The sequence below is a fragment of the Aedes albopictus genome, chromosome 2 (genome assembly GCF_035046485.1).
Source record: "Aedes albopictus strain Foshan chromosome 2, AalbF5, whole genome shotgun sequence".
NCBI classification, from domain to species: Eukaryota; Metazoa; Arthropoda; class Insecta; order Diptera; family Culicidae; genus Aedes; species Aedes albopictus.
Window position 1 is genome coordinate 246618198 of NC_085137.1, and position 18948 is coordinate 246637145.

At 38.6% G+C, this 18948-nt stretch overlaps 1 protein-coding gene across 2 annotated transcripts in view; it reads left to right on the forward strand.

Annotated features, from left to right (window-relative positions):
• The first annotated feature begins 575 nt into the window (after nt 1–575).
• The window catches only part of LOC115258566 (FK506-binding protein 5-like), a 38172-nt gene continuing 19799 nt past the window's right edge, over nt 576–18948 (forward strand). Inside the window, exon 1 of one of the 2 annotated variants that reach the window (XM_062851452.1) lies at nt 576–962. The gene's annotated coding sequence lies outside the window, so the exon portion shown is untranslated. The remainder of the gene's footprint in view (nt 963–18948) is intronic. The other variant, XM_062851451.1, reaches the window with a different exon arrangement.

Below are 18948 nucleotides of genomic sequence, written 5' to 3' on the forward strand. Positions count from 1 at the left end.
AAAAATTTTCAAAAAAATGGTTTACTGGAGCAATTTTCAATTTTACAGAGTTGGTGTCTTCAGCAAGATAGTGTATTCCAGTAGTACCTACAAACTTGTAGAACATATCACGTTGAAATTTTACGATATAATCATGGAAAAGTTCAGAAAACTGATTTTGAGGTTGCTTTTTAAACTTTCATATTTTCTCTTTAAAAATGAAGTCCAAGCTATATGGTATCTTCAGCAAAGTTACTTGAAATTACTTGTTCTACAACTTTGCTGAAGACATCTACCCTCTAAAAAAATATTTTGAAAAAATATTTTTTTGCTCGGGTTCACCCTACAGTTTTACCATACAGTGAATATGCATAAAAATAGAGAAGATTTTTCTGAACATATTTTCCAAAGTCACCTATGTGCTAAAATGTCATCTAACGGCTCTTAGAGGTTTTGATCGTCTTTTTTCAGAATGATCCCACTGTGCGACGGCGGCGCGGTCCAAAACACGCGCGATCTCCAGCCTGCCACACCGGTCGGTCAGTCGGCCGGTTGGTTGTCGTCGTCGACCGTCGTTCGTTCGTGGTCCTATGCGAATAAAGTCTATAAAAGTGAACTCAAGACGTTGTCAATGTTTAGTCGAACGAAGGTGGTCGTCGCGAGGTGAGAAGACAGGTGTATGTTTGGCTCGATCGCGGTACAGATTTCAAGGTGCGCGCTCTCCGCGAAGGTGTTCTGGGAACGGGATTAAGATCGCTCTGTGCTGCAGTGTTGTGGTGGGGGGCTTTCGGATTGTGTATGAAAGTGTTGTTGACATTGGTGTTTCTGGTGGCTGGCCTGGTCACCCGGTAGACAATAGTGGACTGTGTGTGTGGGTGGATAGGAGAAAAGTGATTCGAAGCAGAGCAGCGGAAGGAAAACTGGTCGAGTTGGTATCCTTGTAGGGTAGCAGATTTTATCAGAAGCGGAGATTTTCACCACCGGTAAGGATGCTCGGGGTGATTTGTTCATAGTTTATTAAGATTTTTGATGATAAATTGTTAAGCAAGGAAAAGTCGTAAGAAAGAGTGAAACAGTAAAGCGATTGCACATGCCACGATATACCGGAAACGCATCTCCTTCAAGCCACATTTGTGCTGCATGCTGTTTTAGAAACTTGGATTCAAGATTTACCCAGTTATTTCTGTAGTTCTTATAGTTTGGTGGATTTTAATACGGGTAATCAGAACTACAGATGAACAGATATAATAATTTGTTGCCTGAAGTCCTTTCTTGATATTTCTGGTAAATAACCATGCGTCTCCATTGGTAGATTAAATGCTCATCATACACTGAATCAGGTATTCAAATCAAGTCTAACTTTACCAAACGCCGTATGTAACATATGTAAATAAAAAGGAAATTTTTACATCAGGCGCTGAATTTCATTAAGGACTACTTGTATCACTACCCAGTCAACACATGATCGCATATGATGTTGCATAAGATACAAAAATGGAAGCGATATAAGCACACTTTACACGCGGTTAAATGGAAGCATGTACGCATATGACCTCCACTTTAGCATCATATCCAACATCATATAAGACTTTGTGTTAACTGGGCTAACCTTTGGGAATGATTTGTGAAAAAGTACCCGGATTTTTCACGTTTTCGAAATGCTCAATGTATGTGTTGCTATGGGAACAGCGAACTTCCCCTTCGATTCTCTCCGTTCGTGGGTTTTGTTAGATACGGTGTTTGGTAAAGTTAGGCTTGAAATACCTTTAGATTATCACATATAAATATATATCATGAGAGAATTTATGTAATACTAGCTGTCCCGGCAAACTTAGTCTTGCCAAGTTGCACGGCACTCTAGATAGGTGTCATTTCGATCGTGTTGATTTACTTTCCAGCTCATGAACACTTTTTTTAGACAACTAAGTTTTGAACTGTCATACCTCGGAAACCAGTGAAACGAATAGAATGAAATTTTGAGCGTTTATCAATAATATATTAATACTTCACAAGTTATTACAGTCGACTCTCCACATGTCGATATCTCTCCCTATCTTGATAATTTGCTCGGTCCCTTCAATCTCTCTCTCTCTCTCTCTCTTCTTGGCGTAACGTCCTCATTGGGACAAAGCCTGCTTCTCAGCTTAGTGTTCTATGAGCACTTCCACAGTTATTAACTGAGAGCTTCCTCTGCCAATGACCATTTTGCATGCGTATATCGTGTGGCAGGCACGAAGATACGATATGCCCAAGGAAGTCAAGGAAATGTCCTTTACGAAAAGATCCTGGACCGATCGGGAATTGAACCCGTCACCCTCAGCATGGTCATGCTGAATACCCGTGCGTTTTCCGCCTCGGCTATATGGGCCCAAAAAAAATCCCTTCAATCTGCATACATTTTACCTCTCTATATGTCGATATATCCTTATCTCGATATCTCTCTATCTCGATGCGATCTAGTTCGTTTTTGCTCCACATTTTCTCTCCGTATGTCGATATGACCATTTTCACAGGTTGCTAGACCAAGTTTTCTAGGAGCAAAGCAGTCTGTATGGGCGATGTGACATCTGTTTGTTGATGGTTTTTTCTAGTTACGGAGGTTTTTCCAATCTAGTGTGCATTACAAATTCGTTCTGCAATCCAATCTCTCCCTATTTCGATGGTCCCATCAATATCGAGATGTAGAGAGTCAACTGTAAAACATAGGTACATTTTAAACGTTGAAAAAATCATAGATTGACACTTTTAGGATCTTTCTCGAAAATATGTAATTTTTTTACACCAATGTCATTAAGTTTTAGTTGTTATATCCAAAGATTTTCTACTTCTGTTCTCAAGATATCTCTAATAAGATATATTAGAGCCTATTTGAATTAAAGGAAGAACACATTTAGTAATTTTTGTGTGGTATTGAAAATTAGATTTATTTTCCTCTATATGGGTAAAAATGTCAAACCGGAATAACTGAGGAAATATTACATTTTATAACTTCGAATCAAGTAGCAATGTACTGTTGATGAACGTTAAAAATTTCATTCAACGGTTCTAGCTTCAAGTTCAATCAAGCTCAAATTTATACCAATGATTCACATACATATAATGCCGTTACAAATATTTATTTCACTTTTTGTCCCATTACTCTTTGACTGGTCGAGGGGACGGGGGGGGATAAAAATAATAAAGCATTTAATTTGAAAAATATTGAAAACTCATCGGATTTGTTAAGGAATTTTGAGCAAGACCCGAAATTTTGATAAATATTTTTTTATCTGCCCCCTCAAAATGCAAAATCCAGGCAAACATTTTTGAAGGGGGGGAGACAGAAAGTCAAAACAAAATTTGTAACAGCCTAACAGGTTGACAAACAGTCCAAATATGAGATTTTTTTTTATGCACTCTATGAAAAGTTACAGCTTGTTTAACTTTTTTGTGAGAGAAAAAAAAGTTGCCTATCCCAAACATTTTGGCCATCCCCTGTACAGCGTGTTGAACAACTATGCCTAAGCTCTTAAAGAAAATGTAGTAAGAGTTGATGTTTTGTTAAAAAAAATCATGTTCTGAAAAAAATGAGTACAAGTTGTAGCTGAGAGTTTGCATTTTCATTAGATTTACATGGAACAATATTTAGTGACGCGGAGATGAACCAGCCGGGGGCTGAATATCTCCTTAATATTGGTAATAATAATAGCCGTTTTTATCACTATCCGTTTTTGTCACTATCCGATTTCGTCAACATATCCCGGGCAGAAGAAAATAACTAACGAAGATAAAATTTTGCTATTGAAAATGAATAGCTGAATGGCAAAATTTGTTATTGGTTTATTGGGAATAAGAGCTAAAAGAACAAAAATAATAACTGACTTTGTTCCGGAAAATAACTCAATAATAACTAAAGTTATCCATATAAGAACTAACCAAGGACAAAATATTTCAAAATGAGAAATAACTGAATAAGTTATTATCGAGTTATTGAGAACAAAGTAACTACAACATAAGTTATTTCAAAAGAGATCATCATAATTGTAAATGTTGTTCTAATGAATGAAAAAAAATGTAGTGTAAGTTGAGAAATGTTTTGTCCTCGGTTAGATCTTATTATTATAACAAAATTAGTTATTATTTACTTTTTTTCTGGAACAAAGTGAGTTACTATTTTTTGTTGTTTCAGCGCTTATTCCCAACAAACCAATAACAAGATTTCCTCTTCATCAATAATCTATTTAAAATAAAATAAATGCAAAATAACTCATCAATAACAAAATAAGTTATGATTGCGAAATATGCCTTTGGGATGTTATTTTACTTAGGATGCTCAGAAGAACTTATTTTGCTATGATTACATATTTTGTTATTTTTCAGTTATTTATTGTTATTCAATAATAACTCATAAATAACAAATTTTGCAATGATAGTGTTTTTTTGTTCTTAGCGAGTTATTTAGTGCTATTCATTAATAACACAAGAATGATAAAATGAGATATTAGGGCAAAATTTTTTATTGTTATATCATTGGTTAGTTCTTTGCCTCTACCAGGGATTATTCCGTTTTTATCAATAACAAAAGTTTTATATTTTGTTTCCATCCAATACTAGTTATTTATAGTTTAACATGAATCTTAAGGCAATGCATCCATGAATGAATTAGAACTAGCCACCCATGATGGCATAAAAGACGCATACGCAACAGCTTAGAGCATAATTCAAGTTAACTATCATGCATTATTTTACTCTATTTGGGCATCTTAGAAAAATTAAACCAATTCATTTTTTAAGTGTAAAATAAAGAGCTTACACCGATACAGCAATTGTAGATAGGATGCGCATATCAATAATATTGAACCCTTTAAAATTACCTCATCGAGCTATTTTTTCATTGCATTAGCTTAACCCTCTAATACCCAAATTTTCGATTTTGATCTAAATATCATTTTTCTTCATCTAAAATCGATTTAAACATGTTTTGGAAGATGATTCTTTTTAATTCTCGATTTCGTGAATTTCAGTTTTGGATTTTTCTAATTTTTATTTTTGAACATCCCCACACTTTTATATTTTTCCTGAAGGCCAATTTGGGGAACGGATTTTTTGAGATGAAAACATTTTGAGATTTTATGATTATTGTTGAAATATTATTATTTTAATTTTTTTCCACAGAAAATTTTATTTTCCATGTAATTTTAAGGAAAATAATTTTAGAGTGTATTCGATTCCCTTAAATTATTAAACAAGGACAGAATGATTTGGGAAAAATTTAAAATATGTTAATTGTAGCGATTAAATACAAAATAAACAATGACTTCTGAAAGGCGACTATAACATCAATTTTTCAATGATTTAAAAAAAATGTAAATACGTTTTAAAATACACCGAAAACCATTTTGAGATATACAGAACAGTCCTAAATATCTGCCAAAATATATAAAAAAAGATTTTCCACGGAACAAAAATTACAAAAATGCTCAAACTATACCCCGTCTAAAGGCGGGATTGGGTATTAGAGGGTTACCACCTTCAATGGTGTTCCTTCCGGAGATTGCTCCAGGATGTCCATCTGGGTATTCCTCCAAGAACTTTCTTCTGGAAATCCTTTTTCTTCTTCTTCTGCTCTAAGGCTTTACATTCCAATTGGAACTTGGCCTTCCTCTTTTCAAATTTGTGTGCTTTGAGAACACTGTTGAATTAATTGAAGGACTTTATTTGTCTGAATTGGGATTAATTTGTCTAGTGGTTAAGGCTATGGATCGCCAATCCGGAGACGGCGGGTTCGATTCCCGTTTTCTCGACTCCCTGGGCATAGTGTATCATTGTACTTGCCTCACAATATACAAATTCATGCCACAGACAAACAGACGTAACACCTTGAACGATTTTCATGGAAATCCATCGCCCAGTTCACACTACCATCACCTGGGGGAAAAGTTGCACGAATCACTGTGTTGTGCAATATCGTCAACAGAAGGCGCTAGTGTGAAATGTCAAACGCATAGAAAAACGATGCGCGCGCCTCTGGTTGTGAAAGTCACAACTATGAAAATATAAAATGATCGTTAAAAGCGTGGTCGATGGAAATTTCGCAAGTGTTACGTCTGTTTGGTGGTGTTCATGCCATGGCAGGCAAAGGAAACCCTTCAATTAATAACTGTGGAAATGCTCAAAGAACACTAAGTTGAAACGAGGCAGGCCAAGTCCTAGTGGGGACGTCGAGCCATAAAGAAAAAAAGAAAATTTGTCTGAATTGGTTTATTGTGTGGCAATCACTACACTATGCTCTGGAAGCCGAGAGGGTTTTCCAGACCGGAACGGGAATCGAACCCATCTCCAGATTGGCGAAACAATGCCTTACTGGCTAACTGGATTTTTACAGAATCTTTATTCGGGATTCCTCCCAATTCCATAATGGATTTCTTCTGAGAATTTCTTCAGGAAATACTTCAGAAAATCCTTTAGGAAATTTAGGAATGTAGGCTGTTAGGAATTAGTTGGTCTAGGACCCAGGAATTTGATCTAAAGTTTGTTAGGAACCCCTGAAAGATTTTCAAAAGAAATTTTTAAAGGATTTCCATCAATTTTGAAAATTTCTGAAAAGGATCTCGTGTAGGATTTTTTGAAAGAACTTCTACTGTATTCCTACAGGGTATTTCGAAAAGATTCCCTCAAGGATCTTCTGATGGTTTTCCACAAAAAAAAATCGTGAAGATTTTCAGAAATAACTCCCCGGAGATTTTTGTAAGGAACATTAGGAGGCCTCCCAGAAGGTACTTCTGGAGGATTTGTAGCAGGAATTTCTTGAAGATTCCCAGAATAAGCTCCAGGAAGGATATACATTTAGATGAACTCTTGGAGAAACCACAGTAAGAAACCCTGTGGAAATTCCGAAGCAGAAAGACAGAATCCTGCAAAATATTTTGAAAGTATTCAAAATGAAAATTACAGAAGTGACTTTAGCTGCGCACAAATACAAAAAAGAACTCCTGCAGAAATCTTACAAAGAACTCATGGAGAAATTGTTAGATGAGCCCCAGAAGGATTTCCTGAAAAAATACCAGAAGAAACTCTTTAAAGAGCTTCGGATGAAATCTTAGATAAAATTTTAAAGGAATCCCAGAAAGAAATTCTTGGGAAACCTCAAAAGAAACCCATGGAGGAATATCAGAAAGAATTTCTGGAGGGATTAGAGAAAATAATCTTAGATTCTTTCCGTATGAATAGATATATTTCCGTATGAAATTCTGAATCAACAGAGGAAATTATAAGAATTCTGGGAGGAAAACCTTGGTGAATCTTAAAAACAACTCTTAGATGAATTTCAAGAAGATGTCTTGGTTAAACCCCAAAATATTTTTTAATTAATTCTAACACCTGGAGGAATTCCCGAAAGAATCCCCGATGAAGTTCCAGAAAAATGGACATCTGAGATAATCCGAGAAGCAACTTCTGAAGAAATTGCAAGGGAAATATTCTCATCGAGTTCCAAAAGATAACCGAGCGGAATAGTAAGAGATAACCTAGAGAAATTACAGAAGTAACTTCTTAGGGAAACCTTAGCTCTAGAGAAGTTCTAAGTAAGTGTATGGAAAAAATACCTACTTGGGATTTCATAAAAGTATCTCGCAGAAGAAACTTCTATAGGAATCTGTGAAGGAATACCTAGAGAAATCTCATAAGATACTCGTGGAGAAATGTCTTTCGGAGGGAAGAAAACATATCCTTCATTGTTAAGACGAAGCCATATTGACGTTCCGGGAGATTGATCTTTCCAGGAAGTTTGTCATGTGGAACTATAATATGCGTCACTCTTTGATTCAATAATAATAGACAGATACGGTGGTACAAATTCGTTTAACCCTTCAGGACGCGCACCGATGTAAAAAGTACAACACTACCAAAAAAACCTCGCTCGTCGAATACTGCGCAAGCGCAGTGCAGTTTCAGCTGCTTAATGGCGCGCGTTCTGAAAGGTTAAACGCACATACTTCTCAAAACCTTCTGCTTATGTTTCTGCATACTAAAATTTATGATAATAATGCTCTAAGCAATAGTACTTCTAGAAATGCATAATGATATAAACATTATGAAATAATTTGCCAATGAAAAATACGAAAAAAGTGCGTTTAAACGAGTTCTCCTCCAAAAAATAGATAGTTATTCCCTGATAAAAATAAAACGAATTAAAAAAAATCTCCGTTACTCGTGCAGATAGTATGTTACGTGCGCGTTTATCGAAATATATACCAATAAAACACAGATGGTCTTCAAGTAAAGTTTACCGTTCAAATATCAAGTGCGTTCAAACGAATTTGTACTACTGTATATTGGATAGAGTTTCTTAGATTCCCATAAATGTGGTCACATATGTGGAGTCACAAAAATGTGATAAAAACTCTTGTCGACGTCAGGTAAATACTGTAATGTGAACTTAGCAACTAAAATGTTCTTAAGATTGCCATTTGTGCCATGTCAAGTAACAATTAAATTTTATGGTAAACTACACATTTTTACTTAGGAATGTGTTTTTATAGCAAAACATGCAGTTCATATTGAAAGGTCGCAAAATATTTTATCAAAGAAAACTATTCCGTTTTTATCACTATTACGTTTTTGTCAACTGAAAATCTCGGACCGTGCTGACAAAAACGGAACATACCTGTAAACGCAAATGCTCCATGAAAAATGAAAATTGCACCCGTAGTAAATTGAATATTCCTCTATAGAAACATTTAATTGCACCATAAAAATAAAAGTTTCACCATAGAAAATAGATAAATGCACTAAAAAATTACACTAGTTTACAAAATAAAACGAAAGTCGTGAACTTCGGTCAACGACCAACATTTTTGAAGCACAATTTAGCGCTGATTTCGAAACCGACCTTCAAAAAATTTTAAGTAGAACAGTTTTTGAGTTTTAGCTCAATATCGAGTTTTACAACTTTTTAAAATATGTAATTTACTAAAATTCAAATATATTGCGTTTTGTTCAACCAATTTTAAATCTTTTTCCATAAATTAAAAGCTGAATACAATACCATTCGATCATCTGAATACAGGTTTCGCGTCAGATTAATGAAATTCAAGATATTGGCGAGTTTTAGGGACGATCTCCTTAAATTTTAGCAAAATTCCCAAAAGTTTTAGAAGAAATGTATTTTTTTTTCAATAAGAAAAACCCGATTCAAAAATTCTTTCTCGACGTTTATTTGACATATCATATGTAGGCGAGTTACATTAGAAATTTCAGCTCAATCGGAGCATTGATTACAGAGAATAATATATTTTAAGTGAGCGACTTTGCTTAAAAATAGAACAAAAATCGATTTCAAATCATCACCCTTGTATGGAAAGTCGAAAAAAAATCCGCTCTACTGTAATTTTTTTCTTTCGCGTTTTAGAACTCAGGGCATGATTCTACACCAAAAATGATCATCAGCTTACCGAGTTCAAAAATGCTGTAAACTAGTGTTATCAAACTGCACCATATAAAATATGAATCGCCCCATAAAAAATGAAAATTTTTCATATCTTTAAACTTCTACAACACTAAAGTAGTGCAATGTGAAGCAGTGCTAAAACGCTCTCAATTTGTCCACGTTTTTTGCCTTATAAACGTTCCTTAAGTGAAAACTAACGGAACAAAACTCAGACGACCCAACATTGGACCATCCGTTCGCAAGTTATGGGTAGTTCCACGTATGCCGCTGCATTTTCATGCATATAGATGCTAATCTATGGACAATTTTATGGTTTTATGGAGCAATTCATATTTTATATGGAGCAGTATGGTAATGTTTATGGAACATTATTTGTTTACTACGGTGCAGTTCAAATTTTTCATGGAGCAATTCAAATTTGCTCTGGAGCAATATTTAATTTACTATGGGTGCGACTTTCATTTTTTATGGGGCATTTGTATTTATTCGTGAAATATTTCAACTGTATTAGTTATAGTAGTTCAGTATTTTACGATTAAATAGCTTGTAAATTTTGTTCAGCAAATCTATCGATGGTAAATTACATTGTGGTGACGTGGAACGTAAGTGGATAGATTGTACACGATCAAAGCTGCGCTAAGGCATTCGGGTTGAATCCATGTACCGAGTCGAATGTTCGGTGCAGCGCAACTGCTACCGAACAGACATGACGGAGGAATTTGGAGAAAATAATGCTATGATGAATGCAACCCCGACTGATTTATAGCACCCCAAGGAAAGCATTAAATATTGTTTGTTGGGTTCTACTTGATGTAAAGTTTGATCTATAGGGCCAACCTTGTTGACTAATGAAACCCATCATCGTACTTATGTTAGACTAGAGTTTGCTAAACACAATGAAAAATTTATCAATTTCACCCGAAATTACGGAACACTTTGCTAGTATAAAGTGTTTTGAGATTTCTATGACGTCTCCAAATCTGGTATTTTCACTGAGAGCTTTTCTGTTTTTATTCGACTATGACGATGGCATTAATGACGAATTATTCATCCATAACTCTCGAGCACTCGCATCTACAGCCACCCTCAGCGACACCACGCTTACGCTGTGTAGCACAAAGCGTGCTTTTTCATGGTGCGTGTATGTGCTCAGTACACTACGCGACCGCTCTCAGGTTAAGCGGGCATACCTCTAAATCGAGTACTGCCGCGATGGTCTTCCTTCCGAGCTTGAAACTGCTATCAGGTAGGACATCTACATCGCAACAGAGACATACCAAGGTGTTTGCTATGGTTGAATGCTACGGTGGGCGGGTCACGTCATCAGAATGTCGGATAGCAACCCAACTAAAATGATTCACGAGAGTCATCCGACCAGAAGTGTGTGGAGCTAGGTGGGTCGATCAAGTCGAGGACGATCTGCGAATCCTTCGCAGAGCGTGGAACTGGGGACACACAGCCATGGACCGAGTGAATGGAGACGGCTACTATGTACAGTAAACGCCACTCAGGCCTTAGTCTAATCGGTAAGGTAAGTATGCGCAATAATGCATTGCGAGGTATACTAAGGATCAAGCAGTAGAAAATTGTCAAAGGAACACTATGCAACATTCTTCATCGAAATGTGCAAAACCGTATTCAACCGTGGAAAACCAGTTTCAAGAGGTTCTTCATCTTCACATCTCACAGATTTGACCCACAAGACAAACTCAACACCACAGTTGTGGCTTGAGGTTCAGGGGTAGAAAACGCGATCACCCGCTCCACAATCAGGAATGATCCAAAGAGAAATGCGTTTAATTTCGCCCATCTACCTACCTACCTACCTACTGGCGGGCTAGCTGCCTGGCTGGCCGGTTAATTGATTTCATAATTTGATGCCAACCGCGGGCCAATCGATTGTATAAGATTTGATAACCGGGCTGCGAAAAGAAAACAAAACAAAACAAAAAAACTCGGGCAAAGATATTGTACTTGATCGTCGGCGCCGGCACTGGGGGCTGGTGCTAACGCGATTAATGCAGGTGGGATCGTGGTTGAAGGCACCTTCCTATAGGCACGGTATGAGTTTATTGAATATATGAATATTTGCATATGTTTTTGGTCAACTACCAGCATCTTAAAACACTATATCTCCTAGAAACACATAACATTTAAAAGGAAATTTAATAACGGTCAACTAGCAAAAAGTTACATCCTTTCAAGATCCCTGGGGTCTTATTGGCATTGACTCCCAGAGGATACGAGAAAGATTTTGTCACACAAATTGATGGTTCACAATCTCTTTTCTTTCTATGTCGCATTTTTTGTATTAGACCTTCTTCTGAATTTTAAAAGACAATTATTCCTCCCGTAAATTTTTAAAGTAATTCATAAATGCTTCTCAAGTATCGCTTTGGGTCGTCTAAGAGCAGTGATGCATTTTACGCCGTGCCCCTTCATGTTGGCGCAAATTTGCTGACGGCATACAAAACGTGCTTCATGTCGCAGCTCGGAGAATCGCTCGAAGGAACACGACAATGGCTCTGGCACTCGCATTTGTCTAATTATTGCTCTAATTGGGGCAAATCGACAATCAACGAACGCACCCAGTTTAGCGTACCTACTGGGCGCAGAAAAGTGAAGCTTCTTCTCAGTGATCCGTTCAAGTACCTACCTACCATTTGTACAAGCCTAGAGGTTGACTTTGTTGTCATTCCTCGGGTAGCCGGCTACATATGGTTAATTGGATCACCACACCATTGGTTTTTCAATGTTTTTCAGTTCGAACAGTGCCGCAGGTTGTTAAACGATCCTCATCGCTGAAGGTCACTAGGGTTGTTAAAAGAGATATGAAGAAGACAATCAGTTCAAGATTAAATTCAATTGCACCAGTTGACGGCACTAAAATGTTGGTGAAAAATCTGGCTTTGTGATAGCAAACTTGAGTGGGTCGAGATATTTGACTGATGAAAGTAGTTCGTTATAAACCTAGTGTTTTTTTTTTTTTTTTTTTTTCTGTATGAACGAGATTTTTAGCCCTAGGCTAGTTCATCTCGGGACCCACGCTTTACTTCCCTTCCGAAGGAAGAACTCACATTTTGCGAGTTTGTCGGGAGTGGGATTCGATCCCAGGTCCTCGGCGTGATGGTCAAGTGTTCTAACCATCACACCAGGTCCGCTCCCAAACCTAGTGTTACCCGGGTACCTGAAAAGCTCTTTTAATTGTCAATGTTTAATAGCTTTTAGCAAACTTGGGCAAATGGCTATCTTGGGTATTGTAAAACGGGGTATCTTTGATAATGCGGGTAATTTTCATAGTGCGGCAAACATTGCATAGTTATCTTATTACTATTATCCTTTCAACCAGTTAAGAAAAAGGCAAACGTAAATCAATTCTATACATAGTAAAGTTCATCTTAGACGTATTTTCAATAAAATCGAGTTTATATACAACTTTTTGGTCAAAAAATAAAAATAGTTAATATTTTTGTCATTTGTCACCCCTTCAAGCAATCGTTTCAACTATTTTTTCAATGAATGGGCTCTTATTCTCGATAGATTCATCATAGTAGATTCCAAATCTGGCCTTTAATCTCTCAACGAAGTGTGTGTTTTACGAAATGGGAGCAGTATTGTAAATTGGGATATAAATCTCCATACATTGATAAACGCCTAAAAGTATGCAATGCCCTTGTAATTTCATGTAGATAAATCTGTGTTGTTCAAAATTTGTTAATAAATTTATTACATTAAAAAACTACCCAAAAAAAGATAACTCATCATGAATAGCTTGTAATCATTTGTTGATATACCGTTAAGCATATATTATTACAAATATAGTGATTTTTCATAGCTAAATTCACGGTGTTTTCCACTCAACAAACTCAATTTTATATTCAGAATTTAGTAAAAAATCAATGTTATGATTTAAAAATTATATCTGATGCATTCCACAAGGCTTCTCTCATCATGTTCATACTCCCAAGATTTCAATATGTGATTAATTTTTAAGATTTGATGTGTTTTTCAGGGCATTATCAAAGTTGCCCCAAAATGAAAATCTGATTCTCACTCATATGAAGAACTAAAAGTTACCCAAAATATTTCAGATTATCGAATCTTTCAATTGCAATTGATAGCTGATACCCCAGTACTTGGTTTAAAAATATAAAACTCGGGGAAATACTGATACATGGAAAAATATTGAGAAAATTCACCGAAAAACTATCAAAGTTACCCCGTTTTACGGTACGAGAAAATTTGATCGATCTATTGTACAAAAACCTGCCTGGAAATCCGGATTTTATACTTACCTTACTTACCGATTAGGCTAAGGCCGGGGTGGCCTCTGCTGTACATAGTAGCCGTCTCCATTCCACTCGGTCCATGGCAGTTTGTCTCCAGTTCCGCACTCTGCGTAGGGTCCGCCGATCGTCCTCCACTTGGTCGACCCACCTAGCTGCTGCGCACCATGTCTTCTTGTACCGGTCGGATGACTCTCGAGAACCATTTTAGTCGGGTTGCTATCCGACATCCTGATGACGTGACCCGTCCACTGTAGCCTCCCGATTATTGCGGTATGGATGATGGTTGGTTCCCTCAGCAGATGATGCAACTCGTGGTTCATTCGCCTTCTCCAAGGCCCGTATTCCATCTGCACTCCACCGTAGATGATACGCAACACCTTCCTTTCGAAAACTCCAAGGGCGCGTTGGTTCTCTGCACGTAGGGTCCATGTTTCGTGCCCATAGAGGACTACCGGTCTAATCAGCGTTTTGAAGATAATTAACTTCGTGTTACGGCGAACTTTATTCGGTCGTAGAGTTCTGCGGAGCTCGTAGTTCATAGACTTTCTCAGCGATTCGTCTTCTACTTGCACTCCGTTGTAGATGGTACGCAACAACTTCCGTTCGAAAATTCCAAGGACGCGTTGGTCCTTTGCATCCATAGTCCATGTTTCGTGCCCATAGAGGACTACCGGTCTAATCAGCGTTTTGAAGATAATTAACTTCGTGTTACGGCGAACTTTATTCGATCGTAGAGTTCTGCGGAGCTCGTAGTTCATAGACTTTCTCAGCGATTTGTCTTCTACTTGCACTCCGTTGTAGATGGTACGCAACAACTTCCGTTCGATAATTCCAAGGACGCGTTGGTCCTTTGCATCCATAGTCCATGCTTCGTGCCCATAGAGGGCTACCGGTCTAGTCAGTGTTTTGTAGATGGTTGGTTCGTGTGACGACGAACTTTATTCGATCGCCGAGTTCTGTGGAGTCCAAAGTAAGCTAGATTCCTTGCCATAATGCGTCTCTGAATTTCTCTGCAGGTGTCGTTGCCGACGGTCAGCTCACGAATTTCTCAACCGCACTGGGTTTTTATCACTGTCGATAGAGATTCGGAGAGGCAGGAGCATTAAACGAAATGAGAGCCTATAGTTCTTTACCACAGCGGGTCAAGAATAACAGAACGTCCTGAAGATTCAGGTTTCTGAAGTCAGTTTCACTTAATAAGTAGGGTGACGAAGGGTATTATCGGCCGGTTTGTTCTCTTCGTCATGGAGAATTTTTGTGGGTCGAATTTCCTGGAATTTAGACATAAAACTCAGCTTGGTTGGGAAGGCTTTGAGGCAAACTCTGAGACCAACAGGTTTCAAAAAACCCCCCATGTCGAAGAGAACAAAACTGCCGAAAATACGTAACTTCCCCTATTTACCGAGTACTCGGAAACGCAGTTGCGCAAAAACTGGACAGTTACATATCAAATGATACGAAGTTCCATAATCGGATTCACAGCTATAACATACAAATTAATCAGCTTGCTGAATAATCGCCATGTGATAACTGAGTCGGCAGTGACCAGTCAACGCTTTGACCAGCATGCTGCAATTATGCTTAGACAGATTTGTTAGATACTTCGCCACCCGTAGAGATGGCTCAGTACAATACAATTTTGTTTGACGACATGACTCCAAACTATTCCAATATTGTTTGTGCTGAGTGGCAGCCCAGGTGTCAATCTGGAGCTTTACCCAACACTTCGATACCGGCAGGCCCGGATTAAGGATTATGGTGGCCCGGGGCCCGAGGGGATGTGGAGGCCCCTCGGAGAGATGACCAAAAATGTTTTTCCTTATTTTCAGTACAGTACTAGAATAATATGAAAAATAAAGCTAATGTTAGCAACCAAAAAAAGTTTTTGTGGGGGACCCTAAAATGTGGGGGCCCCTAAAATGTGGGGGCCCCGGCCCCCCCGGCCCCCCTTAGAATCGGCCCTGGATACCGGAATAGCTGGCTCAGGACCAATTAAGTCATGGAATGCTCCAGTGCGAGCTAGCTCATCAGCCAATTCATTTCCAGCGATGGAAGAATGGCCAGGTACGGCCAGGTAACATACGATGCCGTCTGAAATACTTCTCTCCAGATAACCAGATGTCCACTCTTCCCGGGAAGGGAATTTCGTGGAAAATGTCCTATATGGAAAAATAGAAGCAATTGTAATATCACTTGGAGCACGGACAACTTTGTTCCAATTCACCAAAAGGGGAAACAACGAGGTGTGTGTTGAACTGCGGTTCACAGGAGTTTCCTCTAGTAAACCGAATACCCAAGTGCAAGAAAGTGCTTCTTGTTTGAGATGAATGTGTAGAGGGGCAACGTCAAAAAAAAAAAACTTCGAGCGCCGCCGCGGGAGTTGAAGAGAACGCTCCAGACATCGCCATTAAGCACATCCTTTGAAGATGGCCTAATTTTGATTGGACCGCTCTCACTTCGCCCTTTTGCCACCACACAAGACATCCATAAGCCAATATTGGACGAACAACAGTTGTGTAAATCCATTTGATATACTTGGGTTTTAGACCCCAAGTTGTACCAAAGGTTCGCCGGCATTGCCCGAAGGCCATACAAGCTTTCTTGATTCTGATCTCATTGTGAGGTATCCAGGAAAGCTTGGAATCAAGAATGACTCCAACGTACTTTACCTGTTCAGTCACATTGATTTCAGAATCAAAGAGACGCAAAGGTCGAACACCATTACGGTTTCGCTTTTCCGTGAAAAGAACAATAGATGTTTTACTCGGATTTTCCGAAAGGCCATATTGGCGACACCAACCCTCAACTACCTGAAAAGCGTTTTGCATCAGGTCGAAAAGGGTGCTGATGCACATACCGACTAACAATGTTAGGTAGTCGTCGGCAAATCCATAAGTAGGAAAACCGCTATTATTGAGTTTCCTCAATAGCGTATCTGCTAAGAGATTCCACAAAATTGGTGACAAGACTCCCCCTTGGGGGCATCCACAAACACTCAATTTCCTAATCGCCGCTTGACGCAATGTCGAGAAGAGATGTCGGTTTTTGAGCATTTGGTGGATCCAATTGGAAATCATTGGAGATATACCATAACCCTGTGCGGCTTCCAATATGGCATCGAAAGGCACGTTGTCAAAGGCACCCTAGATATCTAAGAAAACACCCAAACAGGATTGATTTTGAGCGAATGCTTTCTCGATATCGTAAACAACCTTGTGTAAAAGAGTCACAGTGGACTTACCAGATTGGTAGGCATGTTGGTTCACATGAAGAGGCACGTTGGCCAGATGAACATCACGGATGTGATGATCGACAATGCGTTCTAAACATTTCAGAAGAAAAGAGGTCATACTGATAGGTCTGAAACTCTTTGCTTCTTCATACGATGCACGACCCACTTTCGGAATAAACTTCACAATAATATCCCGCCAGGATTTGGGAATATACCCTGTAGCAAAACTGCAAACAAGTAGTTTTTTTCAAAACATGTTTGAAATAATCAAATCCCTTCTGAAGCAAAATAGAATAAATCCCATCTGCTCCAGGAGATTTGAATGGAGCAAATGTATTTAGTGTCCACTCAATCGATTCTACAGTTATGATACTCTGAGCCGAAGCCAGAGAGTCAAAACTGCAAGAAAATACATCAGGTTAATCCGAAGATGTAATATCCACACAACCGGGGAAGTGTGTACTGAATAAACATTCCAAAACTTCTTCATCAGAGGAAGTGAAATTACCATTTGGAAAACGAAGTTCGTTCACTTGAAAATCCTTATATTTTGCAAGGATTTCGTTCAACCGACTGACTTCACTCAAACTGGAAACATTTGTACAAAGGTTTTTCCAGCCGGATCGTTCAGCAGACCGAATAGCTTTCTGGTAGGCCTTGCGAGCTGACCTGAATGCCTCCGATCCAGCCGAACGTCGTCTATTCCAACTCTTTCTACTTTGTTTCCTGAGCTTCACCAGATCAGAGTTCCACCAAGGGGTTCCTCTTGTGATCTTCACAGACCGCAGTTGGTTGACCGGTGGTTCCTAAAATGCAACGTTTGCGAAGTAACATTCACATGTTCAAAAAAGATGTAGCGATGGTCAGATAAAGATTCTTCATCTGACACATGCCAATTGGTCAGCTCGTGACAAATTCTGCTAGAGCAAAGCGTTATGTCTAACACTTCTTCTCTAGCAGATACCATAAAGGTTAGGCGGTTGCCTATGATAAGTAATCCAAGATCTGTACTACTTAAGTATACCATCAAACTGGAGCCTCTCAAATTAATGTTTTAACTGCCCCAGATGATATGGTGAGCATTAGCATCACTGCCAACAATTAGCGAAAGGCCTTTTGAAGTGCAGTATGCGATGACTTGTTTGAAAGCATCCGTAGGGGATGGTTCATCATGCGGTGAATAAACCGAACAATAGACGTATTTCCTGTTTAGGTTTCCAGCAGATACATCGATTGTGATAGCACATACATCTCTGGTGGTTAGTTTAGAGATGAGTGTAGCAACGATTGCGTTGTTGACAAGCACACATGCTCGAGGCATGACAAAAGAGTTTGCCATTTCATTTTACTGAAAGTTGCAAACACCAGATTCACAAGGTTTCCTAAATAGAAATTCCCCTTATGAAAGTAAGGTTCTTGGACTAACGCCACTTGGGCTGTACCATTTTGCATAAGTCTATTAAGATTGATTGTTGGTGTTCTTTTATGCTGAAGATTGATCTGAGCTATCCTAACCGTAGCCACTACCCAAACTAGGCAAGATTAAACTCTTAACAATCACAGCACAAAAGAGAACAGCAACAATAAAGCCAGATCGGTATCGATTTGAATGCGTCAAAGGCGAGGATGCACAGAATACACTGTGTAAATCGCATAATACGAAACCATATAGGTGAAAATTTATACTTATTAACAACATCTTCATAACCCCGCCCTTATTTAGCCTCAAGTGAGATTAAAGAAGGGCAGCTGATTGTCTCGGAGAAACACAAGGTCCACTGCGCTATTGCTCCGGTTAGCGCAGTAAGGGCAACATACTGTGGAGGGCGCCCTGGTTTTCCACAGGCTCCGTTAGCGGTTAGGTTTTTATTAGACCCCCTAACCATTCATTCCTAGGCACGGTAAGCATATAGCCGCATCACACCATTTATTAGGGGTCACCGGTTAGTGGATTCTTACCACCGGAACAGGCGGTCCGTAGTGTTATTCTTAGTCGATTGAGACAATCGCTACCGACACTA